The 27,809-nt window shown below is 41.2% G+C and overlaps 10 non-coding genes across 10 annotated transcripts; all 10 read left to right on the top strand.

Moving 5' to 3' along the window:
- Positions 1–616: 616 nt before the first annotated feature.
- Positions 617–702, top strand: TRNAY-GUA (transfer RNA tyrosine (anticodon GUA)). Its single transcript is given in 2 exon segments — positions 617–653; positions 667–702. It is a non-coding gene; the product is annotated as a tRNA-Tyr (tRNA).
- A 6,172-nt stretch (positions 703–6,874) lies between these two features.
- On the top strand, positions 6,875–6,960 carry TRNAY-GUA (transfer RNA tyrosine (anticodon GUA)). The gene is given in 2 exon segments: positions 6,875–6,911; positions 6,925–6,960. It is a non-coding gene; the product is annotated as a tRNA-Tyr (tRNA).
- Positions 6,961–8,743: 1,783 nt separating this feature from the next.
- On the top strand, positions 8,744–8,829 carry TRNAY-GUA (transfer RNA tyrosine (anticodon GUA)). Its single transcript is given in 2 exon segments — positions 8,744–8,780; positions 8,794–8,829. It is a non-coding gene; the product is annotated as a tRNA-Tyr (tRNA).
- A 4,348-nt stretch (positions 8,830–13,177) lies between these two features.
- TRNAY-GUA (transfer RNA tyrosine (anticodon GUA)) lies at positions 13,178–13,263 on the top strand. Its single transcript is given in 2 exon segments — positions 13,178–13,214; positions 13,228–13,263. It is a non-coding gene; the product is annotated as a tRNA-Tyr (tRNA).
- Positions 13,264–13,753: 490 nt separating this feature from the next.
- Positions 13,754–13,839, top strand: TRNAY-GUA (transfer RNA tyrosine (anticodon GUA)). The gene is given in 2 exon segments: positions 13,754–13,790; positions 13,804–13,839. It is a non-coding gene; the product is annotated as a tRNA-Tyr (tRNA).
- Positions 13,840–18,187: 4,348 nt separating this feature from the next.
- TRNAY-GUA (transfer RNA tyrosine (anticodon GUA)) lies at positions 18,188–18,273 on the top strand. Its single transcript is given in 2 exon segments — positions 18,188–18,224; positions 18,238–18,273. It is a non-coding gene; the product is annotated as a tRNA-Tyr (tRNA).
- Positions 18,274–18,763: 490 nt separating this feature from the next.
- TRNAY-GUA (transfer RNA tyrosine (anticodon GUA)) lies at positions 18,764–18,849 on the top strand. Its single transcript is given in 2 exon segments — positions 18,764–18,800; positions 18,814–18,849. It is a non-coding gene; the product is annotated as a tRNA-Tyr (tRNA).
- Positions 18,850–21,258: 2,409 nt separating this feature from the next.
- On the top strand, positions 21,259–21,344 carry TRNAY-GUA (transfer RNA tyrosine (anticodon GUA)). The gene is given in 2 exon segments: positions 21,259–21,295; positions 21,309–21,344. It is a non-coding gene; the product is annotated as a tRNA-Tyr (tRNA).
- A 1,783-nt stretch (positions 21,345–23,127) lies between these two features.
- Positions 23,128–23,213, top strand: TRNAY-GUA (transfer RNA tyrosine (anticodon GUA)). The gene is given in 2 exon segments: positions 23,128–23,164; positions 23,178–23,213. It is a non-coding gene; the product is annotated as a tRNA-Tyr (tRNA).
- Positions 23,214–27,561: 4,348 nt separating this feature from the next.
- Positions 27,562–27,647, top strand: TRNAY-GUA (transfer RNA tyrosine (anticodon GUA)). The gene is given in 2 exon segments: positions 27,562–27,598; positions 27,612–27,647. It is a non-coding gene; the product is annotated as a tRNA-Tyr (tRNA).
- The last annotated feature ends 162 nt before the right edge of the window (positions 27,648–27,809 follow it).

Here is a 27,809-nt window from a genome sequence, read left to right as displayed (position 1 = left end):
GAATGATTTGCCAAGCCTTCGATAGCTCGTCGCTGGTTCAAATCCGGCTCAAAGGACTTTTGCCAAATGCACATTTTATTGAATACTTGGAAAGTAAAATACTTGGAAAGTAAAATAACAGACAATTTATAATTATATTATATTTCATCACTGAAAATAGATGCCTTTTGCTTTGAGGCTGTGGCCACGTTATTTTTCTGTCCAACACGAATCTTCCTTGGTTTCCTGTGAGGTGTTTTGGATCCCCATTTCTTGCTATGAACTGGCAAAACAGCAGAATCCCCTTGACAATCTTGATTTCTCAAGGAAATAGAGAGAACACTATACACCATCCAAGATATTAAAATATTGTCATGGCCGAACACTGATGAATACTCTGAGGAGATGGCCTGCGAGGCGCCGCCTTTCAACTTTTCCTCCTTAGTATGGTGGTCAGTAACATGCGGGAGACTGCGGAGGGGGTCATTTTTTTAATTGTGAACTGATGTGCTTTTACTCAATTCGGGAACCTCACAAGCCAAATTTGTAGTATTTTGCAAGAATTGCAAGAGATGTTTGAATGTCGACGGTTGAAGTGGAAGCTCGTATTGAGCTTGCTAGAGCCTGGTTTGCCTAGCCTTCGATAGCTCAGTTGGTAGAGCGGAGGACTGTAGTGGTAAAACAGGCATCCTTAGGTCGCTGGTTCAAATCCGGCTCGAAGGACTTTTGCCAAGTGCACATTTTATTGAATACTTGGAAAGTAAAATACTTGGAAAGTAAAATAACAGACAATTTATAATTATATTATATTTCATCACTGAAAATAGATGCCTTTTGATTTGAGGCTGTGGCCACGTTATTTTTCTGTCCGACACCAATCTTCGTTGGTTTCCTGTGTGGTGTTTTGGATCCCCATCTCTTGCTATGAACTGACAAAACAGCAGAATCCCCTTGACAATCTTGATTTCTCAAGGGAAATGGGAGAACACTATACATCATCCAAGATATTAAAATATTGTCAAGGCCCAACACGGCTGAATCCTCTGAGGAGATGGCCTGTGAGGCGCCGCCTTTCAACTTTTCCCCCTTAGTATGGTGGTCAGTAACATGCGGGAGACTGCGGAGGGGGTCATTTTTTTAATTGGGAACTGATGTGCTTTTACTCAATTCGGGAACCTCACAAGCCAAATTTGTAGTATTTTGCACGAATTGCAAGAGATGTTTACAAGTCGACGGTTTAAGTGGAAGCTCGTATTCAGTTTGCTAGAGAATGATTTGCCAAGCCTTTGATAGCTCAGTTGGTAGAGCGGAGGACTGTAGTGGTAAAACAGGCATCCTTAGGTTGCTGGTTCAAATCCGGCTCGAAGGACTTTTGCCAAATGCAAATTTTATTGAATACTTGGAAAGTAAAATACTTGGAAAATAAAATAACAGACAATTTATAATTATATTATATTTCATCACTGAAAATAGATGCCTTTTGCTTTGAGGCTGTGGCCACGTTATGTTTCTGTCCAACACCAATCTTCATTGTTTTCCTGTGAGGTGTTTTGGATCCCCATCTCTTGCTATGAACTGGCAAAACAGCAGAATCCCCTTGACAATCTTGATTTCTCAAGGGAAATGGGAGAACACTATACACCATCCAAGATATTAAAATATTGTCAAGGCCGAACACTGATGAATACTCTGAGGAGATGGCCTGTGAGGCGCCGCCTTTCAACTTTTCCTCCTTAGTATGGTGGTCAGTAACATGCGGGAGACTGCGGAGGGGGTCATTTTTTTTAATTGGGAACTGATGTGCTTTTACTCAATTCGGGAACCTAACAAGCCAAATTTGTAGTATTTTGCACGCATTGCAATAGATGTTTGCATGTCGACGGTTGAAGTGGAAGCTCGTATTGAGCTTGCTAGAGACTGATTTGCCAAGCCTTCGATAGCTCAGTTGGTAGAGCGGAGGACTGTAGTGGTAAAACAGGCATCCTTAGGTCGCTGGTTGAAATCCGGATTGAAGGACTTTTGCCAAATGCACATTTTATTGAATACTTGGAAAGTAAAATACTTGGAAAGTAAAATAACAGACAATTTATAATTATATTATATTTCATCACTGAAAATAGGGTGCCTTTTGCTTTGAGGCTGTGGCCACGTTATTTTTCTGTCCAACACGAATCTTCATTGGTTTCCTGTGAGGTGTTTTGGATCCCCATCTCTTGCTATGAACTGGCAAAACAGCAGAATCCCCTTGACAATCTTGATTTCTCAAGGGAAATGAGAGAACACTATACACCATCCAAGATATTAAAATATTGTCAAGGCCCAACACGGCTGAATACTCTGAGGAGATGGCCTGTGAGGTGTCGCCTTTCAACTTTTCCCCCTTAGTATGGTGGTCAGTAACATGCGGGAGACTGCGGAGGGGGTCATTTTTTTAATTGGGAACTGATGTGCTTTTACTCAATTTGGGAACCTCACAAGCCAAGTTTGCTAGAGAATTATTTGCCAAGCCTTCGATAGCTCAGTTGGTAGAGCCGAGGACTGTAGTGGTAAAACAGGCATCCTTAGGTCGCTGGTTCAAATCCGGCTCGAAGGACTTTTGCCAAGTGCACATTTTATTGAATACTTGGAAAGTAAAATACTTGGGAAATAAAATAACAGACAATTTATAATTATATTATATTTCATCATTGAAAATAGATGCCTTTTGCTTTGAGGCTGTCGCCACGTTATGTTTCTGTCCAACACCAATCTTCATTGGTTTCCTGTGAGGTGTTTTGGATCCCCATCTCTTGCTATGAACTGGCAAAACAGCAGAATCCCCTTGACAATCTTGATTTCTCAAGGGAAATGAGAGAACACTATACACCATCCAAGATATTAAAATATTGTCAAGGCCCAACACGGCTGAATACTCTGAGGAGATGGCCTGTGAGGCGCCGCCTTTCAACTTTTCCTCCTTAGTATGGTGGTCAGTAACATGCGGGAGACTGCGGAGGGGGTCATTTTTTTAATTGGGAACTGATGTGCTTTTACTCAATTCGGGAACCTCACAAGCCAAATTTGTAGTATTTTGCACGAATTGCAAGAGATGTTTACAAGTCGACGGTTGAAGTGGAAGCTCGTATTGAGTTTGTTAGAGAATGATTTGCCAAGCCTTCGATAGCTCGTCGCTGGTTCAAATCCGGCTCAAAGGACTTTTGCCAAATGCACATTTTATTGAATACTTGGAAAGTAAAATACTTGGAAAGTAAAATAACAGACAATTTATAATTATATTATATTTCATCACTGAAAATAGATGCCTTTTGCTTTGAGGCTGTGGCCACGTTATTTTTCTGTCCAACACGAATCTTCCTTGGTTTCCTGTGAGGTGTTTTGGATCCCCATTTCTTGCTATGAACTGGCAAAACAGCAGAATCCCCTTGACAATCTTGATTTCTCAAGGAAATAGAGAGAACACTATACACCATCCAAGATATTAAAATATTGTCATGGCCGAACACTGATGAATACTCTGAGGAGATGGCCTGCGAGGAGCCGCCTTTCAACTTTTCCTCCTTAGTATGGTGGTCAGTAACATGCGGGAGACTGCGGAGGGGGTCATTTTTTGAATTGTGAACTGATGTGCTTTTACTCAATTCGGGAACCTCACAAGCCAAATTTGTAGTATTTTGCAAGAATTGCAAGAGATGTTTGAATGTCGACGGTTGAAGTGGAAGCTCGTATTGAGCTTGCTAGAGACTGGTTTGCCTAGCCTTCGATAGCTCAGTTGGTAGAGCGGAGAACTGTAGTGGTAAAACAGGCATCCTTAGGTCGCTGGTTCAAATCCGGCTCGAAGGAATTTTTGCCAAATGCACATTTTATTGAATACTTGGAAAGTAAAATACTTGGAAAGTAAAATAACAGACAATTTATAATTATATTATATTTCATCACTGAAAATAGATGCCTTTTGCTTTGAGGCTGTGGCCACGTTATTTTTCTGTCCAACACGAATCTTCATTGGTTTCCTGTGAGGTGTTTTGGATCCCCATCTCTTGCTATGAACTGGCAAAACAGCAGAATCCCCTTGACAATCTTGATTTCTCAAGGGAAATGGGAGAACACTATACACCATCCAAGATATTAAAATATTGTCAAGGCCGAACACTGATGAATACTCTGAGGAGATGGCCTGTGAGGCGCCGCCTTTCAACTTTTCCTCCTTAGTATGGTGGTCAGTAACATGCGGGAGACTGCGGAGGGGGTCATTTTTTTAATTGGGAACTGATGTGCTTTTACTCAATTCGGGAACCTCACAAGCCAAATTTGTAGTATTTTGCACGAATTGCAAGAGATGTTTGAATGTCGACGGTTGAAGTGGAAGCTCGTATTGAGCTTGCTAGAGCCTGGTTTGCCAAGCCTTCGATAGCTCAGTTGGTAGAGCAGAGGACTGTAGTGGTAAAACAGGCATCCTTAGGTCGCTGGTTCAAATGCAGATTGAAGGACTTTTGCCAAATGCAAATTTTATTGAATACTTGGAAAGTAAAATGCTTGGAAAATAAAATAACAGACAATTTATAATTATATTATATTTCATCATTGAAAATAGATGCCTTTTGCTTTGAGGCTGTCGCCACGTTATGTTTCTGTCCAACACCAATCTTCATTGGTTTCCTGTGAGGTGTTTTGGATCCCCATCTCTTGCTATGAACTGGCAAAACAGCAGAATCCCCTTGACAATCTTGATTTCTCAAGGGAAATGAGAGAACACTATACACCATCCAAGATATTAAAATATTGTCAAGGCCCAACACGGCTGAATACTCTGAGGAGATGGCCTGTGAGGCGCCGCCTTTCAACTTTTCCTCCTTAGTATGGTGGTCAGTAACATGCGGGAGACTGCGGAGGGGGTCATTTTTTTAATTGGGAACTGATGTGCTTTTACTCAATTCGGGAACCTCACAAGCCAAATTTGTAGTATTTTGCACGAATTGCAAGAGATGTTTACAAGTCGACGGTTGAAGTGGAAGCTCGTATTGAGTTTGCTAGAGAATGATTTGCCAAGCCTTCGATAGCTCGTCGCTGGTTCAAATCCGGCTCAAAGGACTTTTGCCAAATGCACATTTTATTGAATACTTGGAAAGTAAAATACTTGGAAAGTAAAATAACAGACAATTTATAATTATATTATATTTCATCACTGAAAATAGATGCCTTTTGCTTTGAGGCTGTGGCCACGTTATTTTTCTGTCCAACACGAATCTTCATTGGTTTCCTGTGAGGTGTTTTGGATCCCCATCTCTTGCTATGAACTGGCAAAACAGCAGAATCCCCTTGACAATCTTGATTTCTCAAGGGAAATGGGAGAACACTATACACCATCCAAGATATTAAAATATTGTCAAGGCCGAACACTGATGAATACTCTGAGGAGATGGCCTGTGAGGCGCCGCCTTTCAACTTTTCCTCCTTAGTATGGTGGTCAGTAACATGCGGGAGACTGCGGAGGGGGTCATTTTTTTAATTGGGAACTGATGTGCTTTTACTCAATTCGGGAACCTCACAAGCCAAATTTGTAGTATTTTGCACGAATTGCAAGAGATGTTTGAATGTCGACGGTTGAAGTGGAAGCTCGTATTGAGCTTGCTAGAGCCTGGTTTGCCAAGCCTTCGATAGCTCAGTTGGTAGAGCAGAGGACTGTAGTGGTAAAACAGGCATCCTTAGGTCGCTGGTTCAAATGCAGATTGAAGGACTTTTGCCAAATGCAAATTTTATTGAATACTTGGAAAGTAAAATGCTTGGAAAATAAAATAACAGACAATTTATAATTATATTATATTTCATCATTGAAAATAGATGCCTTTTGCTTTGAGGCTGTCGCCACGTTATGTTTCTGTCCAACACCAATCTTCATTGGTTTCCTGTGAGGTGTTTTGGATCCCCATCTCTTGCTATGAACTGGCAAAACAGCAGAATCCCCTTGACAATCTTGATTTCTCAAGGGAAATGAGAGAACACTATACACCATCCAAGATATTAAAATATTGTCAAGGCCCAACACGGCTGAATACTCTGAGGAGATGGCCTGTGAGGCGCCGCCTTTCAACTTTTCCTCCTTAGTATGGTGGTCAGTAACATGCGGGAGACTGCGGAGGGGGTCATTTTTTTAATTGGGAACTGATGTGCTTTTACTCAATTCGGGAACCTCACAAGCCAAATTTGTAGTATTTTGCACGAATTGCAAGAGATGTTTACAAGTCGACGGTTGAAGTGGAAGCTCGTATTGAGTTTGCTAGAGAATGATTTGCCAAGCCTTCGATAGCTCGTCGCTGGTTCAAATCCGGCTCAAAGGACTTTTGCCAAATGCACATTTTATTGAATACTTGGAAAGTAAAATACTTGGAAAGTAAAATAACAGACAATTTATAATTATATTATATTTCATCACTGAAAATAGATGCCTTTTGCTTTGAGGCTGTGGCCACGTTATTTTTCTGTCCAACACGAATCTTCCTTGGTTTCCTGTGAGGTGTTTTGGATCCCCATTTCTTGCTATGAACTGGCAAAACAGCAGAATCCCCTTGACAATCTTGATTTCTCAAGGAAATAGAGAGAACACTATACACCATCCAAGATATTAAAATATTGTCATGGCCGAACACTGATGAATACTCTGAGGAGATGGCCTGCGAGGCGCCGCCTTTCAACTTTTCCTCCTTAGTATGGTGGTCAGTAACATGCGGGAGACTGCGGAGGGGGTCATTTTTTTAATTGTGAACTGATGTGCTTTTACTCAATTCGGGAACCTCACAAGCCAAATTTGTAGTATTTTGCAAGAATTGCAAGAGATGTTTGAATGTCGACGGTTGAAGTGGAAGCTCGTATTGAGCTTGCTAGAGCCTGGTTTGCCTAGCCTTCGATAGCTCAGTTGGTAGAGCGGAGGACTGTAGTGGTAAAACAGGCATCCTTAGGTCGCTGGTTCAAATCCGGCTCGAAGGACTTTTGCCAAGTGCACATTTTATTGAATACTTGGAAAGTAAAATACTTGGAAAGTAAAATAACAGACAATTTATAATTATATTATATTTCATCACTGAAAATAGATGCCTTTTGATTTGAGGCTGTGGCCACGTTATTTTTCTGTCCGACACCAATCTTCGTTGGTTTCCTGTGTGGTGTTTTGGATCCCCATCTCTTGCTATGAACTGACAAAACAGCAGAATCCCCTTGACAATCTTGATTTCTCAAGGGAAATGGGAGAACACTAAACATCATCCAAGATATTAAAATATTGTCAAGGCCCAACACGGCTGAATACTCTGAGGAGATGGCCTGTGAGGCGCCGCCTTTCAACTTTTCCCCCTTAGTATGGTGGTCAGTAACATGCGGGAGACTGCGGAGGGGGTCATTTTTTTAATTGGGAACTGATGTGCTTTTACTCAATTCGGGAACCTCACAAGCCAAATTTGTAGTATTTTGCACGAATTGCAAGAGATGTTTACAAGTCGACGGTTTAAGTGGAAGCTCGTATTCAGTTTGCTAGAGAATGATTTGCCAAGCCTTTGATAGCTCAGTTGGTAGAGCGGAGGACTGTAGTGGTAAAACAGGCATCCTTAGGTTGCTGGTTCAAATCCGGCTCGAAGGACTTTTGCCAAATGCAAATTTTATTGAATACTTGGAAAGTAAAATACTTGGAAAATAAAATAACAGACAATTTATAATTATATTATATTTCATCACTGAAAATAGATGCCTTTTGCTTTGAGGCTGTGGCCACGTTATGTTTCTGTCCAACACCAATCTTCATTGTTTTCCTGTGAGGTGTTTTGGATCCCCATCTCTTGCTATGAACTGGCAAAACAGCAGAATCCCCTTGACAATCTTGATTTCTCAAGGGAAATGGGAGAACACTATACACCATCCAAGATATTAAAATATTGTCAAGGCCGAACACTGATGAATACTCTGAGGAGATGGCCTGTGAGGCGCCGCCTTTCAACTTTTCCTCCTTAGTATGGTGGTCAGTAACATGCGGGAGACTGCGGAGGGGGTCATTTTTTTTAATTGGGAACTGATGTGCTTTTACTCAATTCGGGAACCTAACAAGCCAAATTTGTAGTATTTTGCACGCATTGCAATAGATGTTTGCATGTCGACGGTTGAAGTGGAAGCTCGTATTGAGCTTGCTAGAGACTGATTTGCCAAGCCTTCGATAGCTCAGTTGGTAGAGCGGAGGACTGTAGTGGTAAAACAGGCATCCTTAGGTCGCTGGTTGAAATCCGGATTGAAGGACTTTTGCCAAATGCACATTTTATTGAATACTTGGAAAGTAAAATACTTGGAAAGTAAAATAACAGACAATTTATAATTATATTATATTTCATCACTGAAAATAGATGCCTTTTGCTTTGAGGCTGTGGCCACGTTATTTTTCTGTCCAACACGAATCTTCATTGGTTTCCTGTGAGGTGTTTTGGATCCCCATCTCTTGCTATGAACTGGCAAAACAGCAGAATCCCCTTGACAATCTTGATTTCTCAAGGGAAATGAGAGAACACTATACACCATCCAAGATATTAAAATATTGTCAAGGCCCAACACGGCTGAATACTCTGAGGAGATGGCCTGTGAGGTGTCGCCTTTCAACTTTTCCCCCTTAGTATGGTGGTCAGTAACATGCGGGAGACTGCGGAGGGGGTCATTTTTTTAATTGGGAACTGATGTGCTTTTACTCAATTTGGGAACCTCACAAGCCAAGTTTGCTAGAGAATTACTTGCCAAGCCTTCGATAGCTCAGTTGGTAGAGCGGAGGACTGTAGTGGTAAAACAGGCATCCTTAGGTCGCTGGTTCAAATCCGGCTCGAAGGACTTTTGCCAAGTGCACATTTTATTGAATACTTGGAAAGTAAAATACTTGGGAAATAAAATAACAGACAATTTATAATTATATTATATTTCATCATTGAAAATAGATGCCTTTTGCTTTGAGGCTGTCGCCACGTTATGTTTCTGTCCAACACCAATCTTCATTGGTTTCCTTTGAGGTGTTTTGGATCCCCATCTCTTGCTATGAACTGGCAAAACAGCAGAATCCCCTTGACAATCTTGATTTCTCAAGGGAAATGAGAGAACACTATACACCATCCAAGATATTAAAATATTGTCAAGGCCCAACACGGCTGAATACTCTGAGGAGATGGCCTGTGAGGCGCCGCCTTTCAACTTTTCCTCCTTAGTATGGTGGTCAGTAACATGCGGGAGACTGCGGAGGGGGTCATTTTTTTAATTGGGAACTGATGTGCTTTTACTCAATTCGGGAACCTCACAAGCCAAATTTGTAGTATTTTGCACGAATTGCAAGAGATGTTTACAAGTCGACGGTTGAAGTGGAAGCTCGTATTGAGTTTGTTAGAGAATGATTTGCCAAGCCTTCGATAGCTCGTCGCTGGTTCAAATCCGGCTCAAAGGACTTTTGCCAAATGCACATTTTATTGAATACTTGGAAAGTAAAATACTTGGAAAGTAAAATAACAGACAATTTATAATTATATTATATTTCATCACTGAAAATAGATGCCTTTTGCTTTGAGGCTGTGGCCACGTTATTTTTCTGTCCAACACGAATCTTCCTTGGTTTCCTGTGAGGTGTTTTGGATCCCCATTTCTTGCTATGAACTGGCAAAACAGCAGAATCCCCTTGACAATCTTGATTTCTCAAGGAAATAGAGAGAACACTATACACCATCCAAGATATTAAAATATTGTCATGGCCGAACACTGATGAATACTCTGAGGAGATGGCCTGCGAGGCGCCGCCTTTCAACTTTTCCTCCTTAGTATGGTGGTCAGTAACATGCGGGAGACTGCGGAGGGGGTCATTTTTTTAATTGTGAACTGATGTGCTTTTACTCAATTCGGGAACCTCACAAGCCAAATTTGTAGTATTTTGCAAGAATTGCAAGAGATGTTTGAATGTCGACGGTTGAAGTGGAAGCTCGTATTGAGCTTGCTAGAGACTGGTTTGCCTAGCCTTCGATAGCTCAGTTGGTAGAGCGGAGAACTGTAGTGGTAAAACAGGCATCCTTAGGTCGCTGGTTCAAATCCGGCTCGAAGGAATTTTTGCCAAATGCACATTTTATTGAATACTTGGAAAGTAAAATACTTGGAAAGTAAAATAACAGACAATTTATAATTATATTATATTTCATCACTGAAAATAGATGCCTTTTGCTTTGAGGCTGTGGCCACGTTATTTTTCTGTCCAACACGAATCTTCATTGGTTTCCTGTGAGGTGTTTTGGATCCCCATCTCTTGCTATGAACTGGCAAAACAGCAGAATCCCCTTGACAATCTTGATTTCTCAAGGGAAATGAGAGAACACTATACACCATCCAAGATATTAAAATATTGTCAAGGCCCAACACGGCTGAATAATCTGAGGAGATGGCCTGTGAGGTGTCGCCTTTCAACTTTTCCCCCTTAGTATGGTGGTCAGTAACATGCGGGAGACTGCGGAGGGGGTCATTTTTTTAATTGGGAACTGATGTGCTTTTACTCAATTCGGGAACCTCACAAGCCAAATTTGTAGTATTTTGCACGAATTGCAAGAGATGTTTACAAGTCGACGGTTTAAGTGGAAGCTCATATTGAGTTTGCTAGAGAATGATTTGCCAAGCCTTTGATAGCTCAGTTGGTAGAGCGGAGGACTGTAGTGGTAAAACAGGCATCCTTAGGTTGCTGGTTCAAATCCGGCTCGAAGGACTTTTGCCAAATGCACATTTTATTGAATACTTGGAAAGTAAAATACTTGGAAAATAAAATAACAGACAATTTATAATTATATTATATTTCATCACTGAAAATAGATGCCTTTTGCTTTGAGGCTGTGGCCACGTTATGTTTCTGTCCAACACCAATCTTCATTGTTTTCCTGTGAGGTGTTTTGGATCCCCATCTCTTGCTATGAACTGGCAAAACAGCAGAATCCCCTTGACAATCTTGATTTCTCAAGGGAAATGGGAGAACACTATACACCATCCAAGATATTAAAATATTGTCAAGGCCGAACACTGATGAATACTCTGAGGAGATGGCCTGTGAGGCGCCGCCTTTCAACTTTTCCTCCTTAGTATGGTGGTCAGTAACATGCGGGAGACTGCGGAGGGGGTCATTTTTTTTAATTGGGAACTGATGTGCTTTTACTCAATTCGGGAACCTAACAAGCCAAATTTGTAGTATTTTGCACGAATTGCAATAGATGTTTGCATGTCGACGGTTGAAGTGGAAGCTCGTATTGAGCTTGCTAGAGACTGATTTGCCAAGCCTTCGATAGCTCAGTTGGTAGAGCGGAGGACTGTAGTGGTAAAACAGGCATCCTTAGGTCGCTGGTTGAAATCCGGATTGAAGGACTTTTGCCAAATGCAAATTTTATTGAATACTTGGAAAGTAAAATACTTGGAAAATAAAATAACAGACAATTCATAATTATATTATATTTCATCACTGAAAATACATGCCTTTTGCTTTGAGGCTGTGGCCACGTTATATTTCTGTTCAACACCAATCTTCATTGGTTTCCTGTGAGGTGTTTTGGATCCCCATCTCTTGCTATGAACTGGCAAAACAGCAGAATCCCCTTGACAATCTTGATTTCTCAAGGGAAATGAGAGAACACTATACACCATCCAAGATATTAAAATATTGTCAAGGCCCAACACGGCTGAATACTCTGAGGAGATGGCCTGTGAGGCGCCGCCTTTCAACTTTTCCCCCTTAGTATGGTGGTCAGTAACATGCGGGAGACTGCGGAGGGGGTCATTTTTTTAATTGTGAACTGATGTGCTTTTACTCAATTCGGGAACCTCACAAGCCAAATTTGTAGTATTTTGCACGAATTGCAAGAGATGTTTGAATGTCGACGGTTGAAGTGGAAGCTCGTATTGAGCTTGCTAGAGCCTGGTTTGCCAAGCCTTCGATAGCTCAGTTGGTAGAGCAGAGGACTGTAGTGGTAAAACAGGCATCCTTAGGTCGCTGGTTCAAATGCAGATTGAAGGACTTTTGCCAAATGCAAATTTTATTGAATACTTGGAAAGTAAAATGCTTGGAAAATAAAATAACAGACAATTTATAATTATATTATATTTCATCATTGAAAATAGATGCCTTTTGCTTTGAGGCTGTCGCCACGTTATGTTTCTGTCCAACACCAATCTTCATTGGTTTCCTGTGAGGTGTTTTGGATCCCCATCTCTTGCTATGAACTGGCAAAACAGCAGAATCCCCTTGACAATCTTGATTTCTCAAGGGAAATGAGAGAACACTATACACCATCCAAGATATTAAAATATTGTCAAGGCCCAACACGGCTGAATACTCTGAGGAGATGGCCTGTGAGGCGCCGCCTTTCAACTTTTCCTCCTTAGTATGGTGGTCAGTAACATGCGGGAGACTGCGGAGGGGGTCATTTTTTTAATTGGGAACTGATGTGCTTTTACTCAATTCGGGAACCTCACAAGCCAAATTTGTAGTATTTTGCACGAATTGCAAGAGATGTTTACAAGTCGACGGTTGAAGTGGAAGCTCGTATTGAGTTTGCTAGAGAATGATTTGCCAAGCCTTCGATAGCTCGTCGCTGGTTCAAATCCGGCTCAAAGGACTTTTGCCAAATGCACATTTTATTGAATACTTGGAAAGTAAAATACTTGGAAAGTAAAATAACAGACAATTTATAATTATATTATATTTCATCACTGAAAATAGATGCCTTTTGCTTTGAGGCTGTGGCCACGTTATTTTTCTGTCCAACACGAATCTTCCTTGGTTTCCTGTGAGGTGTTTTGGATCCCCATTTCTTGCTATGAACTGGCAAAACAGCAGAATCCCCTTGACAATCTTGATTTCTCAAGGAAATAGAGAGAACACTATACACCATCCAAGATATTAAAATATTGTCATGGCCGAACACTGATGAATACTCTGAGGAGATGGCCTGCGAGGCGCCGCCTTTCAACTTTTCCTCCTTAGTATGGTGGTCAGTAACATGCGGGAGACTGCGGAGGGGGTCATTTTTTTAATTGTGAACTGATGTGCTTTTACTCAATTCGGGAACCTCACAAGCCAAATTTGTAGTATTTTGCAAGAATTGCAAGAGATGTTTGAATGTCGACGGTTGAAGTGGAAGCTCGTATTGAGCTTGCTAGAGCCTGGTTTGCCTAGCCTTCGATAGCTCAGTTGGTAGAGCGGAGGACTGTAGTGGTAAAACAGGCATCCTTAGGTCGCTGGTTCAAATCCGGCTCGAAGGACTTTTGCCAAGTGCACATTTTATTGAATACTTGGAAAGTAAAATACTTGGAAAGTAAAATAACAGACAATTTATAATTATATTATATTTCATCACTGAAAATAGATGCCTTTTGATTTGAGGCTGTGGCCACGTTATTTTTCTGTCCGACACCAATCTTCGTTGGTTTCCTGTGTGGTGTTTTGGATCCCCATCTCTTGCTATGAACTGACAAAACAGCAGAATCCCCTTGACAATCTTGATTTCTCAAGGGAAATGGGAGAACACTATACATCATCCAAGATATTAAAATATTGTCAAGGCCCAACACGGCTGAATACTCTGAGGAGATGGCCTGTGAGGCGCCGCCTTTCAACTTTTCCCCCTTAGTATGGTGGTCAGTAACATGCGGGAGACTGCGGAGGGGGTCATTTTTTTAATTGGGAACTGATGTGCTTTTACTCAATTCGGGAACCTCACAAGCCAAGTTTGCTAGAGAATTATTTGCCAAGCCTTCGATAGCTCAGTTGGTAGAGCGGAGGACTGTAGTGGTAAAACAGGCATCCTTAGGTCGCTGGTTCAAATCCGGCTCGAAGGACTTTTGCCAAGTGCACATTTTATTGAATACTTGGAAAGTAAAATACTTGGGAAATAAAATAACAGACAATTTATAATTATATTATATTTCATCATTGAAAATAGATGCCTTTTGCTTTGAGGCTGTCGCCACGTTATGTTTCTGTCCAACACCAATCTTCATTGGTTTCCTGTGAGGTGTTTTGGATCCCCATCTCTTGCTATGAACTGGCAAAACAGCAGAATCCCCTTGACAATCTTGATTTCTCAAGGGAAATGAGAGAACACTATACACCATCCAAGATATTAAAATATTGTCAAGGCCCAACACGGCTGAATACTCTGAGGAGATGGCCTGTGAGGCGCCGCCTTTCAACTTTTCCTCCTTAGTATGGTGGTCAGTAACATGCGGGAGACTGCGGAGGGGGTCATTTTTTTAATTGGGAACTGATGTGCTTTTACTCAATTCGGGAACCTCACAAGCCAAATTTGTAGTATTTTGCACGAATTGCAAGAGATGTTTACAAGTCGACGGTTGAAGTGGAAGCTCGTATTGAGTTTGTTAGAGAATGATTTGCCAAGCCTTCGATAGCTCGTCGCTGGTTCAAATCCGGCTCAAAGGACTTTTGCCAAATGCACATTTTATTGAATACTTGGAAAGTAAAATACTTGGAAAGTAAAATAACAGACAATTTATAATTATATTATATTTCATCACTGAAAATAGATGCCTTTTGCTTTGAGGCTGTGGCCACGTTATTTTTCTGTCCAACACGAATCTTCCTTGGTTTCCTTTGAGGTGTTTTGGATCCCCATTTCTTGCTATGAACTGGCAAAACAGCAGAATCCCCTTGACAATCTTGATTTCTCAAGGAAATAGAGAGAACACTATACACCATCCAAGATATTAAAATATTGTCATGGCCGAACACTGATGAATACTCTGAGGAGATGGCCTGCGAGGCGCCGCCTTTCAACTTTTCCTCCTTAGTATGGTGGTCAGTAACATGCGGGAGACTGCGGAGGGGGTCATTTTTTTAATTGTGAACTGATGTGCTTTTACTCAATTCGGGAACCTCACAAGCCAAATTTGTAGTATTTTGCAAGAATTGCAAGAGATGTTTGAATGTCGACGGTTGAAGTGGAAGCTCGTATTGAGCTTGCTAGAGACTGGTTTGCCTAGCCTTCGATAGCTCAGTTGGTAGAGCGGAGAACTGTAGTGGTAAAACAGGCATCCTTAGGTCGCTGGTTCAAATCCGGCTCGAAGGAATTTTTGCCAAATGCACATTTTATTGAATACTTGGAAAGTAAAATACTTGGAAAGTAAAATAACAGACAATTTATAATTATATTATATTTCATCACTGAAAATAGATGCCTTTTGCTTTGAGGCTGTGGCCACGTTATTTTTCTGTCCAACACGAATCTTCATTGGTTTCCTGTGAGGTGTTTTGGATCCCCATCTCTTGCTATGAACTGGCAAAACAGCAGAATCCCCTTGACAATCTTGATTTCTCAAGGGAAATGAGAGAACACTATACACCATCCAAGATATTAAAATATTGTCAAGGCCCAACACGGCTGAATAATCTGAGGAGATGGCCTGTGAGGTGTCGCCTTTCAACTTTTCCCCCTTAGTATGGTGGTCAGTAACATGCGGGAGACTGCGGAGGGGGTCATTTTTTTAATTGGGAACTGATGTGCTTTTACTCAATTCGGGAACCTCACAAGCCAAATTTGTAGTATTTTGCACGAATTGCAAGAGATGTTTACAAGTCGACGGTTTAAGTGGAAGCTCATATTGAGTTTGCTAGAGAATGATTTGCCAAGCCTTTGATAGCTCAGTTGGTAGAGCGGAGGACTGTAGTGGTAAAACAGGCATCCTTAGGTTGCTGGTTCAAATCCGGCTCGAAGGACTTTTGCCAAATGCACATTTTATTGAATACTTGGAAAGTAAAATACTTGGAAAATAAAATAACAGACAATTTATAATTATATTATATTTCATCACTGAAAATAGATGCCTTTTGCTTTGAGGCTGTGGCCACGTTATGTTTCTGTCCAACACCAATCTTCATTGTTTTCCTGTGAGGTGTTTTGGATCCCCATCTCTTGCTATGAACTGGCAAAACAGCAGAATCCCCTTGACAATCTTGATTTCTCAAGGGAAATGGGAGAACACTATACACCATCCAAGATATTAAAATATTGTCAAGGCCGAACACTGATGAATACTCTGAGGAGATGGCCTGTGAGGCGCCGCCTTTCAACTTTTCCTCCTTAGTATGGTGGTCAGTAACATGCGGGAGACTGCGGAGGGGGTCATTTTTTTTAATTGGGAACTGATGTGCTTTTACTCAATTCGGGAACCTAACAAGCCAAATTTGTAGTATTTTGCACGAATTGCAATAGATGTTTGCATGTCGACGGTTGAAGTGGAAGCTCGTATTGAGCTTGCTAGAGACTGATTTGCCAAGCCTTCGATAGCTCAGTTGGTAGAGCGGAGGACTGTAGTGGTAAAACAGGCATCCTTAGGTCGCTGGTTGAAATCCGGATTGAAGGACTTTTGCCAAATGCAAATTTTATTGAATACTTGGAAAGTAAAATACTTGGAAAATAAAATAACAGACAATTCATAATTATATTATATTTCATCACTGAAAATACATGCCTTTTGCTTTGAGGCTGTGGCCACGTTATATTTCTGTTCAACACCAATCTTCATTGGTTTCCTGTGAGGTGTTTTGGATCCCCATCTCTTGCTATGAACTGGCAAAACAGCAGAATCCCCTTGACAATCTTGATTTCTCAAGGGAAATGAGAGAACACTATACACCATCCAAGATATTAAAATATTGTCAAGGCCCAACACGGCTGAATACTCTGAGGAGATGGCCTGTGAGGCGCCGCCTTTCAACTTTTCCCCCTTAGTATGGTGGTCAGTAACATGCGGGAGACTGCGGAGGGGGTCATTTTTTTAATTGTGAACTGATGTGCTTTTACTCAATTCGGGAACCTCACAAGCCAAATTTGTAGTATTTTGCACGAATTGCAAGAGATGTTTGAATGTCGACGGTTGAAGTGGAAGCTCGTATTGAGCTTGCTAGAGCCTGGTTTGCCAAGCCTTCGATAGCTCAGTTGGTAGAGCAGAGGACTGTAGTGGTAAAACAGGCATCCTTAGGTCGCTGGTTCAAATGCAGATTGAAGGACTTTTGCCAAATGCAAATTTTATTGAATACTTGGAAAGTAAAATGCTTGGAAAATAAAATAACAGACAATTTATAATTATATTATATTTCATCATTGAAAATAGATGCCTTTTGCTTTGAGGCTGTCGCCACGTTATGTTTCTGTCCAACACCAATCTTCATTGGTTTCCTGTGAGGTGTTTTGGATCCCCATCTCTTGCTATGAACTGGCAAAACAGCAGAATCCCCTTGACAATCTTGATTTCTCAAGGGAAATGAGAGAACACTATACACCATCCAAGATATTAAAATATTGTCAAGGCCCAACACGGCTGAATACTCTGAGGAGATGGCCTGTGAGGCGCCGCCTTTCAACTTTTCCTCCTTAGTATGGTGGTCAGTAACATGCGGGAGACTGCGGAGGGGGTCATTTTTTTAATTGGGAACTGATGTGCTTTTACTCAATTCGGGAACCTCACAAGCCAAATTTGTAGTATTTTGCACGAATTGCAAGAGATGTTTACAAGTCGACGGTTGAAGTGGAAGCTCGTATTGAGTTTGCTAGAGAATGATTTGCCAAGCCTTCGATAGCTCGTCGCTGGTTCAAATCCGGCTCAAAGGACTTTTGCCAAATGCACATTTTATTGAATACTTGGAAAGTAAAATACTTGGAAAGTAAAATAACAGACAATTTATAATTATATTATATTTCATCACTGAAAATAGATGCCTTTTGCTTTGAGGCTGTGGCCACGTTATTTTTCTGTCCAACACGAATCTTCCTTGGTTTCCTGTGAGGTGTTTTGGATCCCCATTTCTTGCTATGAACTGGCAAAACAGCAGAATCCCCTTGACAATCTTGATTTCTCAAGGAAATAGAGAGAACACTATACACCATCCAAGATATTAAAATATTGTCATGGCCGAACACTGATGAATACTCTGAGGAGATGGCCTGCGAGGCGCCGCCTTTCAACTTTTCCTCCTTAGTATGGTGGTCAGTAACATGCGGGAGACTGCGGAGGGGGTCATTTTTTTAATTGTGAACTGATGTGCTTTTACTCAATTCGGGAACCTCACAAGCCAAATTTGTAGTATTTTGCAAGAATTGCAAGAGATGTTTGAATGTCGACGGTTGAAGTGGAAGCTCGTATTGAGCTTGCTAGAGCCTGGTTTGCCTAGCCTTCGATAGCTCAGTTGGTAGAGCGGAGGACTGTAGTGGTAAAACAGGCATCCTTAGGTCGCTGGTTCAAATCCGGCTCGAAGGACTTTTGCCAAGTGCACATTTTATTGAATACTTGGAAAGTAAAATACTTGGAAAGTAAAATAACAGACAATTTATAATTATATTATATTTCATCACTGAAAATAGATGCCTTTTGATTTGAGGCTGTGGCCACGTTATTTTTCTGTCCGACACCAATCTTCGTTGGTTTCCTGTGTGGTGTTTTGGATCCCCATCTCTTGCTATGAACTGACAAAACAGCAGAATCCCCTTGACAATCTTGATTTCTCAAGGGAAATGGGAGAACACTATACATCATCCAAGATATTAAAATATTGTCAAGGCCCAACACGGCTGAATACTCTGAGGAGATGGCCTGTGAGGCGCCGCCTTTCAACTTTTCCCCCTTAGTATGGTGGTCAGTAACATGCGGGAGACTGCGGAGGGGGTCATTTTTTTAATTGGGAACTGATGTGCTTTTACTCAATTCGGGAACCTCACAAGCCAAGTTTGCTAGAGAATTATTTGCCAAGCCTTCGATAGCTCAGTTGGTAGAGCGGAGGACTGTAGTGGTAAAACAGGCATCCTTAGGTCGCTGGTTCAAATCCGGCTCGAAGGACTTTTGCCAAGTGCACATTTTATTGAATACTTGGAAAGTAAAATACTTGGGAAATAAAATAACAGACAATTTATAATTATATTATATTTCATCATTGAAAATAGATGCCTTTTGCTTTGAGGCTGTCGCCACGTTATGTTTCTGTCCAACACCAATCTTCATTGGTTTCCTGTGAGGTGTTTTGGATCCCCATCTCTTGCTATGAACTGGCAAAACAGCAGAATCCCCTTGACAATCTTGATTTCTCAAGGGAAATGAGAGAACACTATACACCATCCAAGATATTAAAATATTGTCAAGGCCCAACACGGCTGAATACTCTGAGGAGATGGCCTGTGAGGCGCCGCCTTTCAACTTTTCCTCCTTAGTATGGTGGTCAGTAACATGCGGGAGACTGCGGAGGGGGTCATTTTTTTAATTGGGAACTGATGTGCTTTTACTCAATTCGGGAACCTCACAAGCCAAATTTGTAGTATTTTGCACGAATTGCAAGAGATGTTTACAAGTCGACGGTTGAAGTGGAAGCTCGTATTGAGTTTGTTAGAGAATGATTTGCCAAGCCTTCGATAGCTCGTCGCTGGTTCAAATCCGGCTCAAAGGACTTTTGCCAAATGCACATTTTATTGAATACTTGGAAAGTAAAATACTTGGAAAGTAAAATAACAGACAATTTATAATTATATTATATTTCATCACTGAAAATAGATGCCTTTTGCTTTGAGGCTGTGGCCACGTTATTTTTCTGTCCAACACGAATCTTCCTTGGTTTCCTGTGAGGTGTTTTGGATCCCCATTTCTTGCTATGAACTGGCAAAACAGCAGAATCCCCTTGACAATCTTGATTTCTCAAGGAAATAGAGAGAACACTATACACCATCCAAGATATTAAAATATTGTCATGGCCGAACACTGATGAATACTCTGAGGAGATGGCCTGCGAGGCGCCGCCTTTCAACTTTTCCTCCTTAGTATGGTGGTCAGTAACATGCGGGAGACTGCGGAGGGGGTCATTTTTTTAATTGTGAACTGATGTGCTTTTACTCAATTCGGGAACCTCACAAGCCAAATTTGTAGTATTTTGCAAGAATTGCAAGAGATGTTTGAATGTCGACGGTTGAAGTGGAAGCTCGTATTGAGCTTGCTAGAGACTGGTTTGCCTAGCCTTCGATAGCTCAGTTGGTAGAGCGGAGAACTGTAGTGGTAAAACAGGCATCCTTAGGTCGCTGGTTCAAATCCGGCTCGAAGGAATTTTTGCCAAATGCACATTTTATTGAATACTTGGAAAGTAAAATACTTGGAAAGTAAAATAACAGACAATTTATAATTATATTATATTTCATCACTGAAAATAGATGCCTTTTGCTTTGAGGCTGTGGCCACGTTATTTTTCTGTCCAACACGAATCTTCATTGGTTTCCTGTGAGGTGTTTTGGATCCCCATCTCTTGCTATGAACTGGCAAAACAGCAGAATCCCCTTGACAATCTTGATTTCTCAAGGGAAATGAGAGAACACTATACACCATCCAAGATATTAAAATATTGTCAAGGCCCAACACGGCTGAATACTCTGAGGAGATGGCCTGTGAGGTGTCGCCTTTCAACTTTTCCCCCTTAGTATGGTGGTCAGTAACATGCGGGAGACTGCGGAGGGGGTCATTTTTTTAATTGGGAACTGATGTGCTTTTACTCAATTCGGGAACCTCACAAGCCAAATTTGTAGTATTTTGCACGAATTGCAAGAGATGTTTACAAGTCGACGGTTGAAGTGGAAGCTCGTATTGAGTTTGCTAGAGAATGATTTGCCAAGCCTTCGATAGCTCGTCGCTGGTTCAAATCCGGCTCAAAGGACTTTTGCCAAATGCACATTTTATTGAATACTTGGAAAGTAAAATACTTGGAAAGTAAAATAACAGACAATTTATAATTATATTATATTTCATCACTGAAAATAGATGCCTTTTGCTTTGAGGCTGTGGCCACGTTATTTTTCTGTCCAACACGAATCTTCCTTGGTTTCCTGTGAGGTGTTTTGGATCCCCATTTCTTGCTATGAACTGGCAAAACAGCAGAATCCCCTTGACAATCTTGATTTCTCAAGGAAATAGAGAGAACACTATACACCATCCAAGATATTAAAATATTGTCATGGCCGAACACTGATGAATACTCTGAGGAGATGGCCTGCGAGGCGCCGCCTTTCAACTTTTCCTCCTTAGTATGGTGGTCAGTAACATGCGGGAGACTGCGGAGGGGGTCATTTTTTTAATTGTGAACTGATGTGCTTTTACTCAATTCGGGAACCTCACAAGCCAAATTTGTAGTATTTTGCAAGAATTGCAAGAGATGTTTGAATGTCGACGGTTGAAGTGGAAGCTCGTATTGAGCTTGCTAGAGCCTGGTTTGCCTAGCCTTCGATAGCTCAGTTGGTAGAGCGGAGGACTGTAGTGGTAAAACAGGCATCCTTAGGTCGCTGGTTCAAATCCGGCTCGAAGGACTTTTGCCAAGTGCACATTTTATTGAATACTTGGAAAGTAAAATACTTGGAAAGTAAAATAACAGACAATTTATAATTATATTATATTTCATCACTGAAAATAGATGCCTTTTGATTTGAGGCTGTGGCCACGTTATTTTTCTGTCCGACACCAATCTTCGTTGGTTTCCTGTGTGGTGTTTTGGATCCCCATCTCTTGCTATGAACTGACAAAACAGCAGAATCCCCTTGACAATCTTGATTTCTCAAGGGAAATGGGAGAACACTAAACATCATCCAAGATATTAAAATATTGTCAAGGCCCAACACGGCTGAATACTCTGAGGAGATGGCCTGTGAGGCGCCGCCTTTCAACTTTTCCCCCTTAGTATGGTGGTCAGTAACATGCGGGAGACTGCGGAGGGGGTCATTTTTTTAATTGGGAACTGATGTGCTTTTACTCAATTCGGGAACCTCACAAGCCAAATTTGTAGTATTTTGCACGAATTGCAAGAGATGTTTACAAGTCGACGGTTTAAGTGGAAGCTCGTATTCAGTTTGCTAGAGAATGATTTGCCAAGCCTTTGATAGCTCAGTTGGTAGAGCGGAGGACTGTAGTGGTAAAACAGGCATCCTTAGGTTGCTGGTTCAAATCCGGCTCGAAGGACTTTTGCCAAATGCAAATTTTATTGAATACTTGGAAAGTAAAATACTTGGAAAATAAAATAACAGACAATTTATAATTATATTATATTTCATCACTGAAAATAGATGCCTTTTGCTTTGAGGCTGTGGCCACGTTATGTTTCTGTCCAACACCAATCTTCATTGTTTTCCTGTGAGGTGTTTTGGATCCCCATCTCTTGCTATGAACTGGCAAAACAGCAGAATCCCCTTGACAATCTTGATTTCTCAAGGGAAATGGGAGAACACTATACACCATCCAAGATATTAAAATATTGTCAAGGCCGAACACTGATGAATACTCTGAGGAGATGGCCTGTGAGGCGCCGCCTTTCAACTTTTCCTCCTTAGTATGGTGGTCAGTAACATGCGGGAGACTGCGGAGGGGGTCATTTTTTTTAATTGGGAACTGATGTGCTTTTACTCAATTCGGGAACCTAACAAGCCAAATTTGTAGTATTTTGCACGCATTGCAATAGATGTTTGCATGTCGACGGTTGAAGTGGAAGCTCGTATTGAGCTTGCTAGAGACTGATTTGCCAAGCCTTCGATAGCTCAGTTGGTAGAGCGGAGGACTGTAGTGGTAAAACAGGCATCCTTAGGTCGCTGGTTGAAATCCGGATTGAAGGACTTTTGCCAAATGCACATTTTATTGAATACTTGGAAAGTAAAATACTTGGAAAGTAAAATAACAGACAATTTATAATTATATTATATTTCATCACTGAAAATAGATGCCTTTTGCTTTGAGGCTGTGGCCACGTTATTTTTCTGTCCAACACGAATCTTCATTGGTTTCCTGTGAGGTGTTTTGGATCCCCATCTCTTGCTATGAACTGGCAAAACAGCAGAATCCCCTTGACAATCTTGATTTCTCAAGGGAAATGAGAGAACACTATACACCATCCAAGATATTAAAATATTGTCAAGGCCCAACACGGCTGAATACTCTGAGGAGATGGCCTGTGAGGTGTCGCCTTTCAACTTTTCCCCCTTAGTATGGTGGTCAGTAACATGCGGGAGACTGCGGAGGGGGTCATTTTTTTAATTGGGAACTGATGTGCTTTTACTCAATTTGGGAACCTCACAAGCCAAGTTTGCTAGAGAATTACTTGCCAAGCCTTCGATAGCTCAGTTGGTAGAGCGGAGGACTGTAGTGGTAAAACAGGCATCCTTAGGTCGCTGGTTCAAATCCGGCTCGAAGGACTTTTGCCAAGTGCACATTTTATTGAATACTTGGAAAGTAAAATACTTGGGAAATAAAATAACAGACAATTTATAATTATATTATATTTCATCATTGAAAATAGATGCCTTTTGCTTTGAGGCTGTCGCCACGTTATGTTTCTGTCCAACACCAATCTTCATTGGTTTCCTTTGAGGTGTTTTGGATCCCCATCTCTTGCTATGAACTGGCAAAACAGCAGAATCCCCTTGACAATCTTGATTTCTCAAGGGAAATGAGAGAACACTATACACCATCCAAGATATTAAAATATTGTCAAGGCCCAACACGGCTGAATACTCTGAGGAGATGGCCTGTGAGGCGCCGCCTTTCAACTTTTCCTCCTTAGTATGGTGGTCAGTAACATGCGGGAGACTGCGGAGGGGGTCATTTTTTTAATTGGGAACTGATGTGCTTTTACTCAATTCGGGAACCTCACAAGCCAAATTTGTAGTATTTTGCACGAATTGCAAGAGATGTTTACAAGTCGACGGTTGAAGTGGAAGCTCGTATTGAGTTTGTTAGAGAATGATTTGCCAAGCCTTCGATAGCTCGTCGCTGGTTCAAATCCGGCTCAAAGGACTTTTGCCAAATGCACATTTTATTGAATACTTGGAAAGTAAAATACTTGGAAAGTAAAATAACAGACAATTTATAATTATATTATATTTCATCACTGAAAATAGATGCCTTTTGCTTTGAGGCTGTGGCCACGTTATTTTTCTGTCCAACACGAATCTTCCTTGGTTTCCTGTGAGGTGTTTTGGATCCCCATTTCTTGCTATGAACTGGCAAAACAGCAGAATCCCCTTGACAATCTTGATTTCTCAAGGAAATAGAGAGAACACTATACACCATCCAAGATATTAAAATATTGTCATGGCCGAACACTGATGAATACTCTGAGGAGATGGCCTGCGAGGCACCGCCTTTCAACTTTTCCTCCTTAGTATGGTGGTCAGTAACATGCGGGAGACTGCGGAGGGGGTCATTTTTTTAATTGTGAACTGATGTGCTTTTACTCAATTCGGGAACCTCACAAGCCAAATTTGTAGTATTTTGCAAGAATTGCAAGAGATGTTTGAATGTCGACGGTTGAAGTGGAAGCTCGTATTGAGCTTGCTAGAGACTGGTTTGCCTAGCCTTCGATAGCTCAGTTGGTAGAGCGGAGAACTGTAGTGGTAAAACAGGCATCCTTAGGTCGCTGGTTCAAATCCGGATCGAAGGAATTTTTGCCAAATGCACATTTTATTGAATACTTGGAAAGTAAAATACTTGGAAAGTAAAATAACAGACAATTTATAATTATATTATATTTCATCACTGAAAATAGATGCCTTTTGCTTTGAGGCTGTGGCCACGTTATTTTTCTGTCCAACACGAATCTTCATTGGTTTCCTGTGAGGTGTTTTGGATCCCCATCTCTTGCTATGAACTGGCAAAACAGCAGAATCCCCTTGACAATCTTGATTTCTCAAGGGAAATGAGAGAACACTATACACCATCCAAGATATTAAAATATTGTCAAGGCCCAACACGGCTGAATACTCTGAGGAGATGGCCTGTGAGGTGTCGCCTTTCAACTTTTCCCCCTTAGTATGGTGGTCAGTAACATGCGGGAGACTGCGGAGGGGGTCATTTTTTTAATTGGGAACTGATGTGCTTTTACTCAATTCGGGAACCTCACAAGCCAAATTTGTAGTATTTTGCACGAATTGCAAGAGATGTTTACAAGTCGACGGTTTAAGTGGAAGCTCATATTGAGTTTGCTAGAGAATGATTTGCCAAGCCTTTGATAGCTCAGTTGGTAGAGCGGAGGACTGTAGTGGTAAAACAGGCATCCTTAGGTTGCTGGTTCAAATCCGGCTCGAAGGACTTTTGCCAAATGCACATTTTATTGAATACTTGGAAAGTAAAATACTTGGAAAATAAAATAACAGACAATTTATAATTATATTATATTTCATCACTGAAAATAGATGCCTTTTGCTTTGAGGCTGTGGCCACGTTATGTTTCTGTCCAACACCAATCTTCATTGTTTTCCTGTGAGGTGTTTTGGATCCCCATCTCTTGCTATGAACTGGCAAAACAGCAGAATCCCCTTGACAATCTTGATTTCTCAAGGGAAATGGGAGAACACTATACACCATCCAAGATATTAAAATATTGTCAAGGCCGAACACTGATGAATACTCTGAGGAGATGGCCTGTGAGGCGCCGCCTTTCAACTTTTCCTCCTTAGTATGGTGGTCAGTAACATGCGGGAGACTGCGGAGGGGGTCATTTTTTTTAATTGGGAACTGATGTGCTTTTACTCAATTCGGGAACCTAACAAGCCAAATTTGTAGTATTTTGCACGAATTGCAATAGATGTTTGCATGTCGACGGTTGAAGTGGAAGCTCGTATTGAGCTTGCTAGAGACTGATTTGCCAAGCCTTCGATAGCTCAGTTGGTAGAACGGAGGACTGTAGTGGTAAAACAGGCATCCTTAGGTCGCTGGTTGAAATCCGGATTGAAGGACTTTTGCCAAATGCAAATTTTATTGAATACTTGGAAAGTAAAATACTTGGAAAATAAAATAACAGACAATTCATAATTATATTATATTTCATCACTGAAAATACATGCCTTTTGCTTTGAGGCTGTGGCCACGTTATATTTCTGTTCAACACCAATCTTCATTGGTTTCCTGTGAGGTGTTTTGGATCCCCATCTCTTGCTATGAACTGGCAAAACAGCAGAATCCCCTTGACAATCTTGATTTCTCAAGGGAAATGAGAGAACACTATACACCATCCAAGATATTAAAATATTGTCAAGGCCCAACACGGCTGAATACTCTGAGGAGATGGCCTGTGAGGCGCCGCCTTTCAACTTTTCCCCCTTAGTATGGTGGTCAGTAACATGCGGGAGACTGCGGAGGGGGTCATTTTTTTAATTGTGAACTGATGTGCTTTTACTCAATTCGGGAACCTCACAAGCCAAATTTGTAGTATTTTGCACGAATTGCAAGAGATGTTTGAATGTCGACGGTTGAAGTGGAAGCTCGAATTGAGCTTGCTAGAGCCTGGTTTGCCAAGCCTTCGATAGCTCAGTTGGTAGAGCAGAGGACTGTAGTGGTAAAACAGGCATCCTTAGGTCGCTGGTTCAAATGCAGATTGAAGGACTTTTGCCAAATGCAAATTTTATTGAATACTTGGAAAGTAAAATGCTTGGAAAATAAAATAACAGACAATTTATAATTATATTATATTTCATCATTGAAAATAGATGCCTTTTGCTTTGAGGCTGTCGCCACGTTATGTTTCTGTCCAACACCAATCTTCATTGGTTTCCTGTGAGGTGTTTTGGATCCCCATCTCTTGCTATGAACTGGCAAAACAGCAGAATCCCCTTGACAATCTTGATTTCTCAAGGGAAATGAGAGAACACTATACACCATCCAAGATATTAAAATATTGTCAAGGCCCAACACGGCTGAATACTCTGAGGAGATGGCCTGTGAGGCGCCGCCTTTCAACTTTTCCTCCTTAGTATGGTGGTCAGTAACATGCGGGAGACTGCGGAGGGGGTCATTTTTTTAATTGGGAACTGATGTGCTTTTACTCAATTCGGGAACCTCACAAGCCAAATTTGTAGTATTTTGCACGAATTGCAAGAGATGTTTACAAGTCGACGGTTGAAGTGGAAGCTCGTATTGAGTTTGCTAGAGAATGATTTGCCAAGCCTTCGATAGCTCGTCGCTGGTTCAAATCCGGCTCAAAGGACTTTTGCCAAATGCACATTTTATTGAATACTTGGAAAGTAAAATACTTGGAAAGTAAAATAACAGACAATTTATAATTATATTATATTTCATCACTGAAAATAGATGCCTTTTGTTTTGAGGCTGTGGCCACGTTATTTTTCTGTCCAACACGAATCTTCCTTGGTTTCCTGTGAGGTGTTTTGGATCCCCATTTCTTGCTATGAACTGGCAAAACAGCAGAATCCCCTTGACAATCTTGATTTCTCAAGGAAATAGAGAGAACACTATACACCATCCAAGATATTAAAATATTGTCATGGCCGAACACTGATGAATACTCTGAGGAGATGGCCTGCGAGGCGCCGCCTTTCAACTTTTCCTCCTTAGTATGGTGGTCAGTAACATGCGGGAGACTGCGGAGGGGGTCATTTTTTTAATTGTGAACTGATGTGCTTTTACTCAATTCGGGAACCTCACAAGCCAAATTTGTAGTATTTTGCAAGAATTGCAAGAGATGTTTGAATGTCGACGGTTGAAGTGGAAGCTCGTATTGAGCTTGCTAGAGCCTGGTTTGCCTAGCCTTCGATAGCTCAGTTGGTAGAGCGGAGGACTGTAGTGGTAAAACAGGCATCCTTAGGTCGCTGGTTCAAATCCGGCTCGAAGGACTTTTGCCAAGTGCACATTTTATTGAATACTTGGAAAGTAAAATACTTGGAAAGTAAAATAACAGACAATTTATAATTATATTATATTTCATCACTGAAAATAGATGCCTTTTGATTTGAGGCTGTGGCCACGTTATTTTTCTGTCCGACACCAATCTTCGT

This window comes from Ambystoma mexicanum, chromosome 1p, assembly GCF_040938575.1.
Source record: "Ambystoma mexicanum isolate Mex_15411 chromosome 1p, UKY_AmexF1_1, whole genome shotgun sequence".
In the NCBI taxonomy this organism is placed as follows: domain Eukaryota; kingdom Metazoa; phylum Chordata; class Amphibia; order Caudata; family Ambystomatidae; genus Ambystoma; species Ambystoma mexicanum.
The sequence above is the reverse complement of the archived record's forward strand: the minus strand, read 5'-3'. Positions and strand labels throughout refer to the sequence as shown.